At 41.1% G+C, this 24118-nt stretch overlaps 1 long non-coding RNA gene across 1 annotated transcript; it reads left to right on the plus strand.

Moving 5' to 3' along the window:
• The first annotated feature begins 265 nt into the window (after positions 1–265).
• LOC149149920 (uncharacterized) lies at positions 266–660 on the plus strand. The gene is made up of 2 exons (XR_016262979.1): positions 266–355; positions 430–660. It is a non-coding gene; the product is annotated as an uncharacterized LOC149149920 (long non-coding RNA).
• The last annotated feature ends 23458 nt before the right edge of the window (positions 661–24118 follow it).

A 24118-nucleotide genomic window follows, 5' to 3' on the forward strand; every position in this document is an offset into this window, starting at 1 on the left:
TAATAGAAAATTTTACATTTGAGAGCATATACATCTGAATGTTGGTGCGTAACCGACGTAGGTGCTACGAATTGAAAGGTCGTGGCAAGAGTTGAAAAGCATATGAAGCCATGCGCGGCCACGATACACGTAAAATTGCCACAGAGGAGCTGTTTTCAGAGAGGCATGTACCGTTTTCGAAGCTGAGTGGAAGGCCGTGATCTCTTTTAATTTTCTGTTTAACGTGTGAGCACAACATAGATACCATATCGTTGGCGATGCAAGCAACGTTACAGTGAGAGAGCAATGTTGTCTCATCAACCGGCCTACTTGCACCCCAAAGCCCGATTTGGGATTGGTAAAACGTTTGGTGCAGGTAATACTTTTAAAGCATTTTTATTCATCACTCATCAAATGAATGGCATATAATCACATTATGTTGATGAACAGGTCGAAGCAAAGGACGTGAGTGTGAGAAGGAGAAGATGGAGCATGAAGAGACATTGAAGGAGCAGGTGGAGCAATATGAAGTGGGACTCACAGGCGGAGAAGCCGGAAAAGAGGAGGTGGTAGAGGAAGTATATAGGGAGATAGATAGCCCATAAAGGAGGAGGAGAGAGTCGTAACGAAAAGGGTGGCCACTGAGGCTATCCAGACCCACGGAGACAATGACGAAAATGTTTTATTGTTGTAATACGTGATGTTATTGTATATATTCGACCTGTAATTAACGAGGACGGTTGCAGTGAAAGCTTGTTGGAGTAATTTTAGTTGCCGGTTGAAGTAATTTTCTGCGTTATTTTTCAGTTTTCTCTCCGGTCAGAGTTTCTTTCGGTATATTATCTTGCCGGTGCCGGTCAGAATCTTTTCTTTCTTTCGGCATATTATCATATTATCTTGCCAGTCAGAATCTTTTCTTTTCTTGCCGGTTAAAGTGTCCTTTGACATATTATCTTGCCCGTCAGAATCTTTTCTTTTCTTGCCGGTTAAAGTATCTTTTCACCTATTATCTTGCTAGTCAGAATCTATCTCTATCTTTTCTTATCTTGCTAGAGTCTTTCCACATATTATTTGCTAGCCAGAATCTATCTTTCCTTTTCCTTTGACAGACCTTGACGGACCTTGCTAGTCAGAATCTATTTTTTTCATTTTTTTTCTTGTCTTTCTCTTTCTTTCTAGTACCTTCTTTCTGGTATCTTTCCACTCAAAATCCATCTTTTCTTTCCTTTTCTTATCGGTCAAAGTCTATTATGTTTATGTTTTTTTAGTTGTGACTTTTTAGAAGCTTTTTTCGGGTTTTTGATCTAATTTCTCTCAAATCCCGCAGAATTTATTGTGAAATCACAAGCTTATGGATAATAGTGCAATCGAAATGCCCTAGAGGTTTTTTAGGGTGTTGAATCTATATATACAGTAAAAAAACCATTTTAAATAACACAAATCAAAATATCACCTATATTCTAAAGTTCAAAAAGTCGCACGTCCAAAAAGTCGCACCTGTATTCTAAAGACCAAAAAGCTGCATTTATCTAGGTTTTCTTTTCTGGTCATTGAAAGTTGAAAGTATCCTTTTATTATGTCTTTAAAGTCCATTATCTTTTTTGTTGTGCTCCCTGTTAATGGGGGTGTTGATCCAATGCTCCTGTGTGTTTCGTGGCATGTGCTTAAATCTAACGATGTGTCTATTTACTAACACTTGTGGGTTTTGGTGTAACGGCAATTGTGTGTCCAACAAGTGGTATCAGAGCCAAAGGTCTCGAGTTCAAAACACCCCTCGCCCCTGTTGAGGGGGAGATTGTTGTGCTCCCCGTTAATGGCAGTGTTGATCCAACGCTCCGTGTGTTTCGTGGCATGTGCTTAAATCTAATGATGTGTGTGTTTACTAACACCTGTGGGTATGGTAGTGTTGATCCAACGCTCTGTGTGTTCAACACTCTGTGTGTTTCGTGGCATGTGCTTAAATCTAATGATGTGTCTGTTTACTAACACCTGTGGGTATGGCATTGTTGATCCAACGCTCCGTGTATTTCGTGGCATGTGCTTAAATCTAACGATGTGTCTGTTTACTAACACCTGTGGGTTTTGGTGTAACAGAAACCGTGTATCCAACATTTTTATTATGTTTTTATTATGTCTTTATCTTTTTATTATGTCTTTAAAGTCAATTATCTTCTTATTATATCTTTAAAGTCCAAAAAGTCGCACTTATCTAGGTTTTCTTTTCTTATTGGTCAAAGTATCTTTTTATTATGTCTTTATCAGTCTATTATATCTTTATTTGAGTTTTCTTTTTTGGGTCAGACATATTATGGGGACATATTATCTAGAATATCTTTCCATTATATCTTTATCTTTGGTCCAACATATTATCCTTTTATCTTGTGACATATTGTTTTTATCGTGTGACATATTGTTTTTCTTGTAAGAATTTTTTTTTTTAATCTTTTATTTTTTTCTTTCTTTTCTTGTAGCTCAGAATATCTTTCAATTATGTCTTTGTTTGAGTTTTCTCTTTTCTGTTCATATTATGACATATTATCCTTTTATATTTTGACATAGTGTGTTTCTAGTAAAAATCTATCTTTTCTTTGCTTACCTTGGGGGAGGTAAGCAAAGAAATACATCATCTCAAATCTGAAATTTCTGGTTTAAAATTTAGAATTGCAGAATTAGAAAAAGGAAAGCAACCTGAAAATGTCCAAGAATGGAACACTACAACCTCCTACCAAAATCCAAATATAGAAATCATTGAAGGATAGAGAGATCCTATTTTAGGATTCAGAGAGATGAGGATCATGGCAATTGAATATCAGCAACACCATGTAAAGGTAAATCTGTGTATAAAAGGAGGAATGTTTTCACTAACTGCACTATTTCCCAGAACTGTGCAATCTTTCCAGGAAATGCATGGCATTTTTTCCTGAAAAAGGAAAAAAAGAAAAAGAAAAAAAACATCCCTAAAAAATAAGGATTTATTTTAGCAACCCAAAGGAAGCACTTGAGTTATTTTGGAAATTGCCACCACGTGTCACTTTTTCCTTGATTTTAGGCATGCACGTCGTAAACCCTAACTTGACCAAATCTATTTAATCGACACTGCTAGAGCTCATTTGAAAATTTGATATTGGAGCTCTGGCATTCCCAAGGAGATCAACAAACCTTCGATGCGATCGTCGTCACTTTTCGGAGTGAGTTTTCCTTTTCTAGTCTTTAACCACTTTTTCTGTCGCTTTTAGTTGTTTTACTTGTGACAGTGTTGTTTCTTTGAATGACTGCTGGTGTTTTAATTTTCTTTAGCTCGTAGAAGTGTTGTTTCAAGTTATAGATTTCCTCTCCTGAGTGTTGCATGTATTTTCCCATTTTTTCACCCACGATTGTCGTTGCGATGACTCTCTTCACATGCTTCGTTTTCTTTTAGTTTAATTAATTCTTGCACTTGTTTCACATTCATGCATTAACACTTAGTCATATCTGCACTCAAAATCACACCATCCTTCAGATTTTCTTGTTTTCCACACTCCCCATGGGTAGATCTGGGTCCCCTTACTCGGATCTCACACTTCACTTCATGCACTACACAATCTGGAAGCTCAAGGCATCTGCTTTGGCTTCTAGAATTGTACAAATCCTATCTTGGGCTGGCTCCAACTGCGCACTATGTAGTTCCAGGAGCCAAACTCCCAGCTTGGCCTTTGAGACTACGCAATGCACAGTCTCTCCCGGCCTTGGCCTAGATTGAACTGCACATTGCACAGTTCAAGTCAAGCTTCTCGATTGACTACTGGGACTGCGTAATGCATAGTTCCCACAATCAGCTAGTGACCTCTGTCAACAAAAAATGTGCAATCCTTCCCATCATGAGCTCGCATTGTTGCTTGATCATGTCTTGAAGTTGCTTTGGTTTTTAAGCTGACATTTGCTTGCCATGAGTGTCCTCTCTATCCCACAGGTACAATAGTTATTGTGCATATCTCTAGCAGTCGCTATTAACATGGCATCCAAGAGAGCTACATAAAAGGAAACAACTGAGAGCAGTACTGGAGAAGCAGTTGAGCAGATATCAGTTGAAAACATTGACATGGAAGAAAATCAAATATACTCTCACCGAGAAATTCAAGGAAGATTTAGAGGACCGACAAGTTTATCTTAGTATCCAGCAATGAGGCTTATACAAGGTTGCATGCAAGTACCCCGCCTTCCCATGTTCAGACATTATTAGCTCAATTGTCTCACACACAGATGAATAGATTGTGACATTGAGCAGTGCCAGCAGGAGAGAGCTTGCCACCTTTAGGCCAGAGAACTTTCAACAGATCTATCATTTACCCGCGTTGGTGAAGTGCATGGACTCATTTTTCTATGCCACCCATAGCTTTGTGAACACTAGAGATATTATCAAGCGCTGGGTGAAAGAGTCGTCAATGTTTAGATAGACACCCACTCATGTTTATAACACGAATTCCCTCACGAAGGCTTATCAATTCTTGATCATCTTTTCCTATAGAATATATGGTCAAGAGAACATAGAAACCTTTCCTAAAGGGTGGGTAGTGATACTAGATCAGTTGGTGAGTGATGAGAAGCCATTCAACTGATCATATTTGTTAGCTCATCAGTTGAAGATCAATGTGACTAACGCTTAGAATATACCCAAGCATGAGCAAGAAAGGTTTTACCTGTATGCATACTTACTGGATGCAATCTGTGCCCACCAGCAGTTCCCTAGCATGAGTTGGACATGGACACCAAAAGGGACTACTGTCAACATCTATAGCAAGTTTCTTTTCGACTACAGCCATCGAGGAGTGATGGAATGGCTAACTAACCATTTTATCATCTCATTGTACAAGCTTATCTTTGAGCAGGATCCACCTTGCATGTCCCAAGAAGCAATGGAGGTGATAGTAAACATTGCAAACTGGTATGCCTCAACAGGTGGTACCTTCATTAGAGTGTTTGGTGGAGAAGCCTCCACATGTTCTACTAAGGTCTACCACTAACAATTTAATCATGCAAGAAGTTTCATATCACCTCTCTATAGGGTTGTTAGTAGGACTGCATAGGAAGAATAAATTGCCATGGCCCACTCTTCCTTTGTAGATAAAATTATATGAGAATAAGAGCTTGAAGGATGTAGATGCCAAGGTTAAGGAGATAGTGAAATTCGAGTTCATCATCAGAGACTTTAATTCGTATGATCCCCACAGTATTTTCAAGGACCATTATACGAGAGTGTACTTTCCATGGATCCACAGGACATGTGATTGGCCTGAGGAGGACCCTTGGAGGTAATGTTACAATGCCTCCAAACTCTGTGAGCCAGTTAATATAGCAACAAATTGGAAGGATACTTTGTAGACAACAACAACTCTAGAAGAAACAACAAAAAAAACAATAAGCATAAATCCGATGAAGGACAAGGCAGAGAAAAGCTGCAAGATGAAGGAAGATCCTATGTTGGAGAAGGCGACTTTGGAAACGAAGCAAAGAGGGAGGAGTGGATAAAGAGAGCAAAGCGAAGGAAGAGAGAAAGGTAGAGGCTACAGGAAGCAGAACTGAAGCTGCAGGAGATGGAGAAGAAGTTGAAGGAAGAACAAGAGTTGAGGAGGAGAGAAAGAGGAGAAGCAGAAACATGAAGAAGAACAAAGGCAAGGCATGATGGTAGAGTAAATAACACCCATACAGGTTGATGAGTTGAAATAGCCAACAAATGATGAAGAGGGTGAACAGATGTAGGATCGGGTGCTTGCTTAGCAGATTAAGAGATTGATTGAAGTTACAAACATGGAGTTGGAATAGGAGCCTAAGAATGAAGACACTGACCTTATGCTGAGATCACTAGAGGTCATCTCTTATTCTCCACCACCTCTAGTGTTAGAACCAGTCTCGAGCGAGCAAGGGGATATTGTTCTCCTTGATGATGATCTAGTCATGGATGTGTACAATCTAACATTTGACTTGTTACAGAATAAGATTGTATAGGCATGGAGGAAGCACTTTTTGGATGATCACGCATCACCTACATTCATCAAGGACAGGATTATAGTTTTATACACCAAGAAGAATCCAACTGCCCTTGCCAAAGCCATATTGCCATATGCAGGAGCGACAAGTTCAAATGTTAAGTACCCGACAACCGAGAATGAACAACTAGCAAAGAACTTGAATGGTTCCAGGCAAGAGGTAGAACAACTTCGAGCATCAACATAGAATGCAGTTTCCACAATGGGGGAGATGAGGAAAGTGATACTTGCTGAAGTATCAACACTTGAGGGTACCATGTGGAAGCTCTATGATGGATTTGTCACCATGCATAAAGTAGTTGTCTATGTGCATGGCCTATAACAGCAGAGCAAAGAGTTTGTTCAAACTCTCAAGAACATACATGCTGCCATTGCCCATGTACAAGAGTGGACAATGTGGTACAAAGGGGCCCCACTTGACTTAGTAAAGAAGATGAAGCCACAGGTAGAGCTGGAGAAAGAAAAGGTCCAAATGTTGATCCAGAACTATGAGCAACTTGCCCCATTCATCAGCAACATATAGGCCTCATATGTGCAGTTGTACAATAGTTTGGATGTCATGGTGAGGAAGCACAAGATCCCATCAATCGGTTCCCTCACCAATGCTAAACCCAAGAACCAAGTTTGGCTAGAGATTGATGAGTACATGGAGCAGCTAAGATGAGAGGCCACCAAGGAAGACTTGGAGCTGAATGCACACAACATGCAAAAGTACATCGATGGTCCTGTCAAGGTTAACACCATGCTACACATGCTTTAGAATGAGTTGGATACAGGTTCCAAGACCATATATTTGGATTCCATAGAGGCAAGAGTCCTCTTTCAGAAAGACACCATCAAATAGTTTGGGGACACCATAATGCAGTAGCAAGCTTGACATCAATATGTGACCGAGAATCATCAAGTGGAGGTTGCTGAGTTGGTCTTTCCCCAAACATTGGAATCATAGTGTTTTGTCTTGTTAGTCTGTCTCTAGCCTATTTTGTCTCACATGCGTATATGAGGAAAATGTAATATTATTTGTAAATATGTTATAACTGAAATTCCAAGTTTCATTAGTGGAATGTGAAAGGTCATCATGTAATGTAATAAGTTACTTGTAAAGAAGTTTAAGAGTCATGAGAGTAGTCAAAGCATCACAAAGGGGAATCTCAAGGGTCACCCCACCCTTTGTTATAAATAGAACCTCATAACTCATAGAACAAGACTTTTGGGAGCCAAGCTTTTGGCTAGGCTTAGGCTTAGAAAAGGTTTTGGAGTATTATGAAGAGCCTTGGATTCTCCATAGCTTAGAGTGAGTATACTTCTTTGGAGGAGAAGGTGCTTTTGACTGTAATGTTCCACTATTGGGGCTTGTGGTCATCAATGGTGTACGTATGGATGTAACTTTCACTTATAATAATAATATCGAAGCCAACATGCTTTCATGCATATGTTGTTAATGTAGTTGGACTATAATGGTTGCTTTAGAAATGTATGTTATTTAATTTACACATATGCTTTTGAACTACTTTGTATACATTTGTATGAACCTTGTTGAATGTGTGTTGTTGGATTAAATCATCACTTTAATATGTGGACTATTCTACATTTTAGCTTGTGATGTCATTCTGCTCTTGTGTTCCTTTCAAATTGTGTACTATTATAGTCTTCTAAGGGGCACACTTCCTTTTCCCTCTGTGTGTTAAAACCTTCAGGCATAACACTTGACTCTCCGTAGGGTCACACACTTGCTCTCACCCAAAGTTATCATACTTACCTCTATGTGCTACTGTGGTCAAGGAATTAGACTACTACCCACTGTTGGGACTCCGACTCCAAACGGTGTGAGGTCTAGTTGGGACTTCATATCGGGGAGATCCCCTGAATGCTAGCGGGTCTAGCACCATCAACATTTCTGGTGCTTGAAGGAGGGCCAGATGACAAGTTGAGCCCTTGAAGTCTGTTTTGAATTTTTGCACATATTTCATGACTTCTATCCAAATCATAACCCCGACATGTTTCTCTAACTTTACTAATTTTGAGGTGCCGACGAGCATAATAGATGGATTTTCCAGATATAAGTTCAATGGCGAGGATGGAACAACCTTTTTCAGGCACATAGTTGCTTTTGTTGGCTTTTGTGACAGGTCTGATGTACCTTCTGATGATATTGCGTGTGGGTTGTTCACGTTCAAGTTCGAAGGGCACGCAAAGAAATGGTGTCACACATTGCTTGCAGACTCTATACGCTCTTTTGATCACTTGTTTATTGAATTATGTCGTTCTTTCTTTCTTTATGACTGTAAATCCATGTTGATGATGCTGGACCCGCCAACATGTCAGGGGATCTCCCCAGTAAGAAGTCCCAATTAGACCTCAGACTGTTTGGTGTAGGAGTCCCAGCAGTGGGTCGTACGGTAATGCCTTGACCACGATTTTGCACAAAGGCAAGTAAGATAACTCTGTTGGTAGCAAGGGTGTGACAGTTGCAGTGAGCCAAGGAAGGTGCATGAGAGGTTCTAACACACAGGGGTTGAGATGAGTGCGCCCCTTGGAAACCTGTGATAGCACGGAGTTAAGAAGGGAACACACGAGCAAAGATGCATCACAACATGGAAGGAAAGTTAGCTAGCAATCCAAAGTGATGGTTAAACCAACAACACATTTCAGAAAGATTCATACATACATACACAGATAGCTATACATGCATGCATAAGCAAATATATACATATATCATTTAGAGTAAACCAGATAGCATATAATACAATACAACATATGCATGAAACATGTTGGCTCTTGTTATATTAAGAAGTGTAAGTTCCAGTCATACAATACATCCATGTCCAACCACTAGTTCCGACAGTGAAACGTTACAGCCACAACTACCTACTCCTCCAAAGAGATATACTAGCTCTGCATAGTGGAGAAGCTAAGGCTCGTTACAATACTATCCAATCTCTCTCTAAGATAGTCTTATCGGAAGCTTGGCTGACCAAAAACCTTTACAATGAGTTATGAGGTTCTATTTATAGAAAAGGGTGGGGTGACCCTTGACATTCCCCTTTGTGACAGTTCATCTATCCTCATGACTCTTCATCTACTTTATGACTGTTACATCAAACTATCGACACTTGAACTTCCACTTGACAAGAGCTTACATTACAATGCACATGTGCTCATGTGAGACAAAATGGCTTAAGCAAGCCACACAAGTCATCACTGGCACTCGGTCCGTTGTGGTGAGACCAACTCTTTGACAGGCTTGTGATGGTGAAGGTGGTGAGCTAATTTCAAGCTTGGTCATTTGTGATGGTGTCCATGCACTCAACGGTGACATCTTACTAAGGCAAACTCTTGCCTTCGTTGCATCCAGGTGCATTGGTATGGCTCCTTTGTCAAACTCGTTTTCTATCATGCACATGGTCTTCTTGGGTGCGGCCGAACCAGCAACACACTGATGCATAGTGTCCATGTTAATATTCCATTGTGTGTTGGTGGTCATGCATATCAACTGTCAACTACATGTTCAGCTCCAGTCGGACTTTCTTCTTGTCTTCGCCTTGGTGAGTGTGTTGAATGGGTGGGATCGAATGCGTACGGACAATGACATGCATGCTGTTGAATTCCCTTCCATGTGACCAACAACACTGCTCACCATGTCTTCTCCGTGCCAGTTGCCGAGATGGATCTATAACTTGTACACGTGAAGTTTCATTCATGAGTGCATGTTGCGCCCCCTGTTGTACCTGTTCCTGCTGCAACTCATTCTCTCGTCTATGCAGATCCTGTTCTTCCTTGAGTTTTTTCTTTAGCACATGAAGCTCCTTCTTTGTTCCATTCTTTGTCTTCATGTGATCTTCATGTTGCGCCATCACCTTATAGCCTGAGTCTCCAAAGTTGCTTTAATCACAACTGGATGTGCTTGAGCTTGCAACTTTGTTCCGCCTTTATGTTGTCAACAACCTTACTCTTGCGTTTGTTGCATCTGGTATGCTACCTTCAACTGTTGTTCATGGTGTTGCTTGTTGTTATGCTGTTTCCATCATATCTTGATGTCCTTGTCTACGAACAACTTGATGTCTTCGTGGGTAGGAAATTTCATAGACACTTGATCAACTGCATCCCCCAGTGTGGTCTGAACGATGTCTTCGACTCTGCTCTCCTAGAAACCATTGTACCTTTACTAATAAGAGGTAGATGAACACCTACGATACTTAGAGACATGGCAACATTCATGGCAAGCAATCTGTCAGTCAAAAACCAAAACAAACTTGAGAATTAGCTTGCAACACATCTGTGTGACTGATCATGAAGGTTGCGCAATTTTCATCGGGAGGTTGGGAGACTGACTGCCAAAAATGTGCAAGGCAATGTCTGGGCTACTGGGAGGTTGATTGACTGATGGAACTGAGCAATGCACAAACCAGGCTGGCTACTGACTACTGGAATTGTGCAATGCGCAATCTCAGCTGGCAATGGTTGCAGACTCAGTGACTGCATTGCGCAATTAGGCCAGTAGTCACTGCCCCTCAGAATTGCACAATGCAAGGTTGGAGGACAGTCACTAGGCAAAAATGCACATTCTTGAGAGGAAGATAGAGCCTTCCCTCTTAGGATTGCACAATTTTATCTTGGTGAGGCAAAGTCCTGGCCGAGGCTACCCAGACCCGCCGACGGGAAACTAAAAGCGAATGTGAATGTGAATGCAAGGTTATACTAAGTGTAAGCATAAGTGAATGATCATGCATGCAAACAGTGAATGAAATATTTAGAAAATGGAACAACATGCATGTGAGTGAGGCGAGTCGCTGAATCGATGATCGTTCATGAAAAATAGTTTCATGCATGCTACCGCGGTGAGATGTTAACAAAAACTGAAATGGTGCTAGTACAAGCTAGTATGTATCAAAACAACAACAAGAGCTCATTGAAATCAAGCAGAAAATATTCATATGAAGCGAAACACAAAAAGCACTAGAAATGCAACATAAGACATGAAAAGCAGGCTCGCCCCAAAACAACCAAGTTGAATGTGCCAACGACTCCTAGATGCAATGTGGGATGTAAGTGTTGAAAGATTGATGTCAAGAATGAGCTCTGCAGCATTTGGTTGATGAGTTTCGATAAAATTGAGGTTGATACGTGCATGCCACAAATCTAGGGAAAGCGACACTTGGTGGGAGGCTTCTGAAATGATCCTTGCATGTAACCTCCAACTACCAAAACTAAATCCATGAAACAAGGGATGCCTTTCAATGCTGCCTTGGGAGAAGCAGCCCATGAATGCAAGTCAGTTTTTCTCGATCCTGGAGGGAACCGGTCAACTCAACTACACATGCAACAGTTTGCTCAGCTGGGCGGAAAAAATGCGCATTTCTGGGAGGGGGCTTGTTACACAGCATTTTGTCACTGTCCCTGTACTCCCCATTCCATGATCCTAGAGGAACTTTATAGTGAACCCTACATGCTTCCCCTTCATGAAGAAACTCCCATTATGTCCCTCTTCATGAGCAGAACAATTCCCTTTTGCATTATTTCCCAAAAATCTTCTGTTTTTCCTTGTTTACAAGACTGACGCTAATGACCTGTGTCCTCCTTGCGCCGATATGCAGGGATTAAAACCATCCCTAGTCCCGACCGGAGCGACTGAGCCTTGTTCCAGTCACGCTGATCCTCTTTTGGAAAGTTTTTTAAATAAGGAGCCGAAGCTTCCAGCTCTAGAAGCTTCGTAACGGAAGTTTGGTAAATGGTTGGGCCAGATGGAGTCAAGGATGTCAGTTTGGGATCCTTTCCCCTATTAGGATGGAACTACCTCAAGAGATAAGACCTTCTCCCATGAGAAGAGGAACCATCTCCCATCCATTCATGCTATATAAACCTCCCTTTTTTCCCAAGCACAAGCTGGTGTTAATGTTGGTGTGCTAGTGCTAATTAAGTTTGGAGTAATCAGCAAGTTATTCATAGTTGTAGCTCTCTAGTTGTGTGAGGGAGAAGTGTGAATTTGGTTTAATGTGAAGACTAAAGGGAAGAGCCTTAAAACTATCATTATTGAGGCCACCATGGAATGCTAACGGAAGTGTGTGGGAACCTAGTTTTGTCGGAGGAGAACAACAACGTCAAGACAACGATTGTAATCTCTTCTTGATTTAATATATATGCAACTATTGATTGATTTCCTACATAATGTGTCATCTCACATGTTTATGGCTTAATGCTTCTTTACATGATAATAGACAAATTGCAATTCAACCTACTTAACAAGTCAAGAAGCATTAAGCCATAAACATGTGAGATGACACATTATGTAGGAAATCAATCGATATTTTCATATATATTAAATCAAGAAGAGATTACAACCATTGTCTTCATGTCACTGTTCTCCTCCGACAAAACCAGGTTCCCACACACTTCCGTTAGAATTCCATGGTGGCCTCAACAGTGATAGTTTTAAGACTCTTCCCTTTCGTCTTCACATTAAACCAAATTCACACTTCTCCCTCACACACAACTAGAGAACTACAACTATGAATAACTTGCTGATTACTCCAAACTTAATTAGCACTAGCACACCAACATTAACACTAGCTTGTGCTTGGGAAAAAGGGAGGTTTATATAGCATGAATGGATGGGAGATGGTTCCTCTTCTCATGGGATAAGGTCTTATCTCTTGAGGTAGTTCCATCCTAATAGGGGAAAAGAGCCCAAACTAACATCCTCGACTCCATCGTCCCAACCATTTACTAGATTTCTGTTACGAAGCTTCTAAAGCTGGAAGCTTTGCCTCCTTATTTAAAAAACTTTCCAAAAGAGGATCGATGTGACTAGAACAAGGCTCAGTCGCTCCAGTTGGTGCTAGGGACAATTTTAATCCCTGTATATCGGGGCAAGGAGGACACGGGTCATTAGCGGTGGTCTACTCATGAAGAGGGACACAATGGGAGTTTCTTCATGAAGGGGAAGCATGTAGGGTTCACTGTAGAGGTCCTCCAGGATCATGGAATAGGGAGTAAAGGGATAGTGACAAAATGTTGTGTAATAGGGCTGGGTTGTCTTCCCAGGAGATTTGCGCAATTTTTGTGCAGAGCAGCTGACTGCTGCCCGGGATTGCGCAATTCCTCAGCTGAGAAGCCCTGCTGGGAAGAATTGCGCAAATTTCTGGATGAAGCCTGACTGGCAGAATTGTGCAATTTTGGAGCCCATTAGGCTGCTAGACATAATTACACAAATTATGGAGGGAAGGCTCATTTCCCTCCAGAATTGCGCAAATTTTTTAGGGAGCTGCTTAGCCTACAGTTGGACCAAGTCGGGGAGAATAGTCTATGAGGTGAGTGCAACAAGCTCTGATGGATAGGTTGTATTTCTGCAAGAAAATCACTAAAGCTTGTGTACTTGACAAAGCAAGTCATGCCGCTGTGAAAGGTTGGTAGGGAGGCTCCAAAACGAAGCTAAGGAAAAAATTTGGAGGGTGGTTGTAGCTGCTACAACACATGGCGACACACTAGTAGAAGTCCAGCTCTCTAAATGGACCTTGTTCATGAAAAGCAAGTCTAACACCTCTGAAAGTATTGTTCAGTTTTCAGTTTTTCTTGGTTTCCATACTTGCTTGATTGTAAGATGTAGCATCTTCCAAGCTCTTGGTCGATTGACATACATTCCAAGTCAATTCAACATAGTTGTTTCAATTGGGGTTGAGGGGTATATTGGTGCATAAGCAGTATAGTTGTCAGAGTCTTAGTTTCATCTCTGGTGTTGCTCCACTGCCAACAGGCCTGGACAGTACCCCGGCGGAGTCACATAGGAACACAAGCATGGCTCCGCTGCCAGTGAGCCTAGTCAGTACCCCGACGAAGTTACTTGCATCACTTATCTACGCATGAAGCCTTTCTCTACTTTCGCCCTATTCATTTTTCATTTTTTGAAATTTCTCATTTTTTATTTTTTCATTTTTTCATAAATTTGTATAACACTTATTCATTTTAGAGGTGGAAGAGGGATCCCGACCTATTGAGAGCAGAAGAGGTTGTTCCAACAGAGAATTAGTTTATTATACCTTTGACGTGCCTATTAAGGTTTCCCCCCTCACCTTTCTCTACTTTACTGAGATGACAAGGGTTAACCCAAAAACAATCAACTAGAGTAGGTGATACTAGTTAGCAGGCAAGCATTGTGTTTTCACCAAGGTTCACTTCAAATGGTACGTATTTTCCATTGATGTATCATGGACTAGAAGTAACAAGTTCTTCACACAGAGGTAGGATGACAGATAACTACGTAGTGATAGTTGCACAAGTCCTCTTGTACTTTACCCAGCTTGTTTCAAGAGTCACACATGGTTTAACGCGAAACTAACCTACGAACGAAACAAGAAAGAAAACAAACAACAAAGGAAAGCAGAATTAGAAGCAAAAAGTGAAAGCGAAGTGAGTAAGAAAAGAAGCAAACAAATGAAAAAGTAAAGAAAAGAAAAAGAAAAAGTAAATGTGAAAGCAAAGTGATTAAGCAAACAAGCAAGTAGACAAACAAACATGCAAAGCAAGAAAGCAAACAACCATGCAAAGCAAGAAAGCAAACAACCATGCAAGCAAGAAAACTGAAAGAAAATGCTACTCATACTCTTAAGCTAATGGTGCATGGCCCTAATCACGTGAAGTGATACTTCCAATGCAGCCACCAACACATTGGTTGACCCATGTTGGTGAAGGCATGGTCCGCGAGCAACACGATTGTGCAGACCAGCAGCTATGAAAGATACAACAATGAAGACAGACACACTCCAAGCTTACAAGCGTCCACAGAACAAAAATGAGTGAAAGTGCATGACATGCAGTCCGTGGACATACCATGATGTTGTGTGACACTACGTGCAGATGTTAAGCATACACACACTCTTGACTATGATATGCAAGCATACGTGAGGAAGGTAGACCACTTACATTGCGCAAGTGTGCTTGTTGAGTAAGATTCCTCCAATGCATGAGAAATGGGATCATGTAGTTCGAGTGGAGGAAGTGAAATCTGAGTGTTAGATTGATCTTCAATGCATACAAATGAGTGATGAGGAGCCTTGCATGTTTGAATAATTTCCTGATCAGAAGTGAAACCAACCTCAAGATAGTGAGGGCCTGACATAACCATTAGCTCAGGCTAAAGTGCCTCGACAGTCTGTGGGGTTTCAACTTCATTGACAGATGGATCTTCGTAGACCAATGGCTTGGACGGATTAACAACGAGTGAATCAACATCATGATCAGATGATGAGGTGAAGAGATCACGACAACCAAGATCAGAAAACTCAGGATGCTGGTCGGCATCCTCATGGTTCGATGAATCACATAGAGCGGTAGATGAGAAGGAAGGATGTTCACCCTCTGTGTTTCCGGAAAGAGAAGATGAAATATCAAGTGAATTTTCAATCAATGATTGGTCCTCTCCATTGTGGGATGATGGGTTGACATCTGGTGTGTCCTGCAAATGATCAACAATGGGTGCTTTTGTGGACAAAGATACAGATGAAAAATCAGGGATGGCAAGATCACCAAGAAGGTCAGGAAAAAACAGAGGAGGTATGGATAGAAAGGGATGGTCCTCTGCTTCTGGTGGATGTTCAAGCTCCCAGTCATTTTTTTCATGAATGTGAACGCACGTTGGTTGTGCAACAGCAACTCCGTCGATAGATCGATCCTCGTTCAAAACAGGTGTAGAGTCTAGAATGTACGAACACAATATAGTGTCATCTGGAGGATTATCCCAGTTCGAAGGTGGAGTTTGAGGTACAAAATACATGTGATGAGGTATGGGACTCACAACCAAGTCTGCGAAAAAATCGGAAGGAGTGATGTCGGGAGGATGTGATGGTTGAACAGATGTGTGTGCATGCTCTCCCACATCACTCTGCGATGGTGGAGCTGTTTGACAAGGGGATGATCAACAGTCACTTATAACAGTGACCATGTCCATCTGTGATTGTGCAACTCCATCACCGAATTATGTTGAGCAGGGTTTGAGCTTGAACTTCTTCTTGGGATTGACATATTGGACAAAGCAGTACTTGAATCTATCCATGAGATACTAAAATTTCATCTTACTTTTCAGGGCTTCAATCATGAATAGACAGAAGAGCTCTGAAAACTCCATAGCTAATTCGTGCGGGGCCTTCCGTTGTTTTCATAATTTTTTATCAAACAATTCAGGATCAAAATTGTGGAAAATAGATTCGATTAGATTGAGGAACTACTTGAATGAGTGCATGGAGTTATGAGGTAGTGTGCCACACCATTGTGATGGGTGGTCACGAAGTGTGTGTGCGAGCAGCGAACAAACCTGTATTTCATCAAAATCTTCCATGCCTTGCATGAGCACATGGAAGTCATCTAAGTGCTTAGGCCAGGCTACTTCACCTTCACAGTCATATGTTAGTTGTGACAAGTGATCCTAGAACTCCCTCTTGACGTGAAATATATGTCCGTTGGACGGAAATTTCGAAGGGAAAACAATAACAAACTCCATGATAGATGTGCGAAGATTCAAAAGAGATGATGAGGGCTCAGCTTGTCATCTGGCCCTCCTTTTAGTGCCAAAATGTTAACAGTGTTGGACCCACCAACATGTTAGGGGATCTCCCCAGTAAGAAGTCCCAATTAGACCTCAGACCATTTGGTGTAGGAGTCCCAGCAGTGGGTTGTACAGTAATGCCTTGACCGCGATTTCACATAGAGGCAAGTAAGATAACTCTATTGGTAGAAAAGGTGTGACAGTTGTAGTGAGCCAAGGAAGGTGTATGAGAGGTTCTAACACACAGGGGTTGAGATGAGTGTGCCCCTTGGAAACCTGTGATAGCACGGAGTTAAGGAGGGAACACACAAGCAAAGATGCATCACAACATGGAAGGCAAGTTACCTAGCAATCCAAAATGATGGTTAAACCAACAACACATTTCAAAAAGATTCATACATACATACATAGATAGTTATACATGCATGCGTAAGAAAACATATGCATATATCATTTAGAGTAAACCAGATAGCATAGAATACAATACAACATATGCATGAAACATGCTGGCTCTTGTTATATTAAGAAGTGTAAGTTCCAGTCATACAATACATCCATGTCCAACCACTAGTTCTGACAGCGAAACATTATAACCACAACCACCTGCTCCTATAAATCTCTGTGTAGTGGAGAAGCCAAGGTTTGTTACAATATTGTCCAAGCTCTCTCTAAGATAGTTTTATCGGAAGCTTGGATGACCAAAAGCCTTTACAATGAGTTATGAGGTTCTATTTATAGCAAAGGGTGGGGTGACCCTTGACATTCCCCTTTGTGATAGTTCATCTACCCTCATGACTCTTCATCTACTCTATGACTGTTACATCCAACTATTGACACTTGAACTTCCACTTGAAAAGATGTTACATTAGAATGCACATGTGCTCATGTGAGACAAAATGGCTTGAGCAAGCCATGCAAAACATCAATGACACAATCCGTTGTGGTGAGCTGATGCCAAGCTTGGTTTTCTATGATGGTGTGCATGCGCTCAATGGTGACATCTTGCTGAGGCAAACTCTTGCCTCCGTTACATCTAGGTGCGTTGGTATGGCTCCTTTGTCCAACTCACCTGCTAGCATGCACATGGTCTTCTTGGGTGCAGCCGAACCGGAAACACACTGATGCATAGTGTCTGTGCTGATCTTCCAGTGTGTGATGGTGGTCATGCACATCAACTGTCAACTACATATTCAACTCCAGTCAAAATTTCTTCTTGTCTTTGCCTTAGTGAGTGTGTTGAATGGGTGGGATCGCATGTGTGCAGACAATCACATGCATGCTGTTGAAGTCCCTTGCATGTGACCAAAAACACTACTCACCACGTCCGCTCCATGCCAGCTGCTAGGATGGATCTATAACTTGTAAAGGCGTAGTTTCATCCATGAGTGCATGTTCTACCACCTAGTGTACCTGTTCCTACTGCAAGTCATTGTCTCGTCTATGAAGCTCTTGTTCTTCCTTGAGTTGTTGCTTCAACACATGCAACTCCTTCTCTATTATGTTCTCTGTCTTCGCACGATATCCATATCACGCTCTCAACTCATAGCCTGAGTCTCCAAAGTTTCTTTCATCACAAGTGTATATGCTTGATCTTGCAACTTTGTTCGCCTTTGTGTTGTCAACAACATTCCTCTTACGTTCATTGCATCTGGTATGCTTCTTTCAGTTGTTGTCCATGGTGTTGCTTGCTGCGATGTTGCTACCATCATATATCGATGTCCTTGTATACAAAAAACTTGATGTTTTCGTGGGTAGGCAATTTCATAGACAATTGATCGACTGCATCCCCCAGTGTTCTCTAAACAATGTCTTGGACTCTGCTCTCCTGGAAACCATTGTACTTGTACTGCTGAGAGGCAGATGAACACCTACAATACCTAGAGACATGGCAACACTCATTGAAACATAAAGGTTGTGCAATTTCCACCGGGAGGTCGAGAGACTTTCTTCCAAAACTGCGCAAGGAACAGTCTGGGCTATTGGGAGGTTGACTGACTATTGGAACTACGCAATGCACAGTCCAGGTTGGTTGCTGACTGCTGGAATTGTGTAATGCGTAATCCCAGCTAGCAATGGTTGTATGCTCAGTGACTGCAGTGCGCAATTTTTTGGGCCAGCAGTCACTGCCCCTCAGAATTGCGCAATGCAAGACTTGAGGATAGTCACTGGGCAGAAATGTGCATTTTCTGAAAGGAAGACAAAGCCTTCCCTCTTAGGATTGTGCAATATTGTCTTGGTGAGGTAGAGTCCGGTCTGAGGCTGCCCAGACCTGCCGATGGGTACTTGAAAGTGAACGTGAATGTGAATGCATGGTGATACTAAGTGTAAGCATAAGTGAATGATTACGCATGCAAACAGTGAATGAAATATTCAGCAAAAGGAATAACATGCATATGGGTGAGGCGAGTCACCGAATCGGTGACTATTCATGAAAAATAGTTTCATGCATCTGACAACAGTGCGATGTTAACGAAAACTGAAACAGTGCTAGTACAAGATAGTATGTATCAAAATGAGAGCAAGCGCTCACTGAAATTAGGCTAACAATATTCATACGAAGCGAAACACAAAAAGTGCCAGAAATGCAACACAAGACATGAAAAGCAGGCTCGCCCCAAAAAAACTGAGATGAATGTGCTAACGACTTCTAGATGCAATGTTGGATGTCAGTGTTGCAAGATCGATGTCAGGAATGAACTCTGTAGTGTTCGGTTGATGAGTTTTGATAAAATCAAGGTTGTGACTCACATGCCACAAATCTAGGGAAAGCGACACTTGGTGGGAGGTTTCTGAAATGATCCTTGCATGTAACCTCCAACTGTTAAAAATAGATCCCTGAAACAGGGGATGCCTTTGCATGCTACCTTGGGAGAAGAAACCCATGCATGCAAGTCAGTTTTTCTCAGTCCTGGAGGGAACCAATCAACTCAACTGCACATGAAACAGTCTGCTCAGCTGGGAGGAAAAAATGTGCATTTCAGGGAGGGAGCTGGGCTAGCTGCCTAGGAGATTCGGGCAATTTTTGAGTAGAGTAGCTGACTGCTGCCTAGGATTGTGCAATTCTTGGGCCGAGCAGCCCTACTGGGAAGAGTTGTGCAATTTTCTGGATGAATCCTGAATGATAGAATTGCAGAATTCTGGAGTTGAGGAGGCTGTCAGACAGAATTGCGCAAATTCTAGAGGGAAGGTTGGTTTCCCTCTAAAATTGCGCAAATTTTCAAGGGAGTTTCTCAGCCTGCAGCTGGACCAAGTTTGAGAGAACAACCTATGAGGGGAATGCAACAAGTTCTGATGGACAGGGTATCTTTCTACAAGAAAATCACTAAAGCTTGTGTACTTAACGAAGCAAGACACGCTGCTATGGAAGGTTGGTAGGGAGGCTCCAAAACGAAGCTAAGGCAAAATTTTGGAGGGTGGTTGTAGCTGCTACAACAAGCCCTCAATCAACAAATTTTAAAATTGAAAAAATCACCTAATGATTCTCTTCAAGATTTTCACGATTGTTTTATTCACTTATGTTATGAATTTCCTAAAGATGAAGTTGATTGGGAATTTTTGGAGGAAGGATTTCAGTGTCTTGTTCACATTTCTAAGAATCTGCATGAGTTAGAATCTTTCGAACCTCTCCCAACATACCTCATTGTTAGAGCTTCCAAATATGATATGGAAAAGTTTATTATCTCAAGTGACCCTCCGTTCCCTTCTCTCAAACAACTCTAGCTCCGTAAGTCGAGGTGGGAGAAGTTGAGAATCCACCTATTGATCTATCACCATCTCCTCCTACCCCACCTACTTAGGATTTCTGCACTATTTGGACTGTAACTCCGATGGTTTTCATGTGGTCTTATGTCCTCATACTCCGTCCTTTGATCCCTTTGATCCTCTGAATTTTGGTGTGTTGTGTTCGTTCGTCTCAGATCTCACATGTGATGTTCACGAGGATGAAATTTTGGATGGAGTTGGTGTTGAACAACCAACCTACGATATCATTTTTTATTAGTATGTGTGGGAATCTGAACAAGAATCTACAGTGAAGGATGACCTCCTTCTATCCGCACCTCGTCTGTTATATCCTAACATCTTCCACGATTCTGCCATTTCTGTTCCATCTTGTGAAAATTCATTACCAGATGTGTCTATCTCTGATCATTCGCAGAACATGTGGAATGCCAATTTTCATTTTATTGTGGAGAGGAAAAATCTATCTTCCCCGATTCTCCCAATCTCTCATCCTACCTTTCCAGAAACATAGAGGGTGAAATTTCTCATTTTTCATCATCCCCTATTTATGATTCATCAGATCATGAGGATATCGTTGCCCATCATCTTGAATTTTTGGATTGTGGTTCTCGTGATCTTTTCATTCATTCATCTAATCTAGATTCTGATTTTCCTATTGTTGATCTTTCTAAGCCGCCAATCTTTGATTCCATCTTCTGATGAATTGGAAACTCTTCAAGATGTCAAGGCACTTCAGCTCGAGCTAATGGTTATGTCAGGTTCTTGTAGACTTGAGGTTAGTTCCACTCCTGATAAAAAATTTGTTGAATCTTTCCAAGCTCCTCATCACTCTGTGGTTAGAATTAAAAATTAATCTACTTCACAGTTTTCACATCCTCCATTGGAGTCACATGATCCTATTTCTCAAGCATTAGAGGAGTCATACGTAGCAAGCATTGTTGCCAAACAGAAGTTTTCTTCTTTCTTCATGTTTGCTCATTTTTTGAGTTCAAAGGTGTGTACATGCTTGTCTTCTACACGCAATGTGATAGGACACCATGATACATCCACAGAGTGCCTTTCATGTGCTTTTCATCTTTACTTTTATGTGGATGCATTCAAGCTTCGAACGTATTGGTTTACATTGTTTTAGCTTTCTTATTTTTGGTTTTCTTGCATATCTTTCTTGTTGATCATGCTCTCTCCCCCATGGGCCAACAAATGCACTGATGGCTGCATTGGAAGTATCACTTTATGTGAGTTAGCATATGCTCTGTTAGGTTAGGGGTAGGAGTAGTGTTTTCTTTTCTTATTTGTTTCCTTATTTGTTTACATTTTTTTTCTTTATCTTCTTTCCTTTGTTTGTTTGCTCTTGCACCTGTAGGTTAGTTTCCGCATGAAATCGTGTTTGGCTTCTTAGACAAGCAAGGTGAAATCCAAGAGGAACTTGTACAACTATCAATACTTTGTTATTTGTTTATTCCCTGTCCTTATGTGAATCTTGCATTTCTTCTAGTCGATGATACCCTTATGGAAAATATGTTCCTTTTAGAGAGAGGCATGGTGGAATCATGATGCTTGCACTCTTAACTAGTACCACCTACTCTAATCAGTTTTATATTTTCAGTTAACCCTTGTCAACTTAGTCAAGTAGAGTAAGGAGAGGGGGAATACTTTAAAAAGTATGTGAGATGTATATATAAATATCCTTCTCTGAAGGGATAACCTCTTCTACTCTCAATAAGTCGGGATCCCTCTTCCACCTCATGAAATAAATAAGTTATTATGCATAGTTCTTTGAAAAATAAAAATAAAATAAAGGGTGAAAGAAGAGAAAGGCTTCCTTTGTAGAGAGGTGAAGCAAGTAACTCTTGTGAGGTACTGTCCAAGTTCGCTGGCAGCAGAGCAATGCTTGTGTTCTTGAAGTGACTCTGTTGAGGTATGGTCCAGGCATGATGGAAGTGAAGCAACACCAGAGATGAAACTAAAACTCTGATAATCTATTTTACTTGTGCATCTATATACCCCTCATCCCCAATCGAAACAACTCAATTTGACTTGGCTTGGTATGTGCTCTACCGATAAAGACAATGGTAGGCACTACATCTTTAACTCAAGCTAAGGGAAGAAGCTATGATGAACGAAGAACAGAAAAATACTTCCAGAAGAGTTAGACTCGCTTTTCATGAGACAAGGTCCATACAGAGAGCTGAAGTTCTACCAGTGTGTCGCCAATGTTATAACGGTTACAACCACCCTCCAAAATTTTGCCTATGCTTCAATTTTGGAGCCTCCCTTCTAAACCACAACAACTCATCTTGCATTGATCCAGGTACTTGTGCTTCGATTAAGCTTTATTCTTTTCATCCTAGCTTGTTTTTCTGACTTAGTTTTTTTTTTTCTAACCCACAAGTCGTTCTCTTTACTTGGTCCTTGACAATTCCAGACATGCCTTAGAGAACTGCACAATTCTTGAGGGAAATTGGCCTTGCTCTTGGGAATTGCGTTGTCTTGACTATCAGTGACCCTTGAGCTCAGGAAATGTGTAGTACTGGATGGTAGCTAGCCTTGAGCTGGGAAATTGCGCAGACAGGAGAGGCTGCCCAAAGCCAATCAGCCCATAAATTGTGCATAACCCACTGTGCTTAGAAACTTCTTAGTGCTTGAACTAGAGATTTTGCCCGATCCTTCCCAGAACTACACAATCTTTATGGGAAATGCATGGCAGTTTTTCTCGAAAAAAAAAAAAAAGCATCCATAAAAAATAGGGATCTATTTTAGCAACTCGAAGGGGGCACTTGAGTTATTTTGGAAATCGTCGCCAAGTGTCACTTTTTCCTTGATTTTAGGCACGCATGTCATAAAACCTAACCTGACCAAATCTATTTATTCAACACTGTGAAAGCTCATTTGCATATTTGATCTTGGAGCTTTAGCATTCTAGAGGAGATCAAGGAACCTTCGGTGCAATTGTCATCGCTTTTCTGGGTGAGTTTTGCTTTTCTAGTCTTTAGTCGCTTTTTCTGTCACTTTTTGTTGTTTAGATTATGAGAGTATGAGAGTGTTGTTTCACTTATTTCTTTGACCTACTGCTGGCATTTTAACTTGTTTTAGCTTGTATAAGTGTTGTTGCAAGTTATAGATTTCCTTTCCCGAGTGTCACATGTGTTTTCCCATTTTTGCACAAACAGTCGTCGTTGCGGTGACTCTCTTCACATGCTTCGTTTTCTTTCAGCTTAATTAATTCATGCACTAGTTTCACATACATGCATTAACACTTAGTCATATCTGCACTCAACATCACACCATACTTCAGATCTTTTGTTTTTCACACTCCCCATGGGAAGATGTGGGTCCCCTTGCCCAGATCTCACACTTCACATTGTTTGGTGTAGGAGCCCCATCTGAAATGTCAGTGTAGTTTCCATATATCTCAAAGATATTCCTTGGCTCTAACAATCAGCACGAGAGAGGGATGGAATGGTGTCTTCGAAAGGAAAGGGAGGTGTGCTTGGTGAGTGTGGAGTTGCGACTATGTGAAGGTTCTTCTACTACAAAGGGGGGAGAAAAGTTAGCCTCTAAGTGAGAGGTAATAGTACCACCCAGGAAGAGACACACATGAATCGGAAGGATCCGCCTAACATCTAGTGGAATAGTCCACAGCATGTGTGACGGTCGTTACAACCAACAAACAAGGAAATACTTGTCTATTTTCTCGCGGAATAGTCCACAAGGATGGGACAATAATAACAACCATTACAACACACTCTCAATCAGATAAGCACTAAAATAACTGAAATAGTTCAACTATCTCAGTACATGTGAAAGAAAACGTGAAATACAAATGTCCACAGAATAGTCT

Source organism: Pinus tabuliformis, chromosome 9 (assembly GCF_031772625.1).
Source record: "Pinus tabuliformis cultivar Carrire ecotype Pingquan chromosome 9, CPIR1, whole genome shotgun sequence".
In the NCBI taxonomy this organism is placed as follows: Eukaryota; Viridiplantae; Streptophyta; class Pinopsida; order Pinales; family Pinaceae; genus Pinus; species Pinus tabuliformis.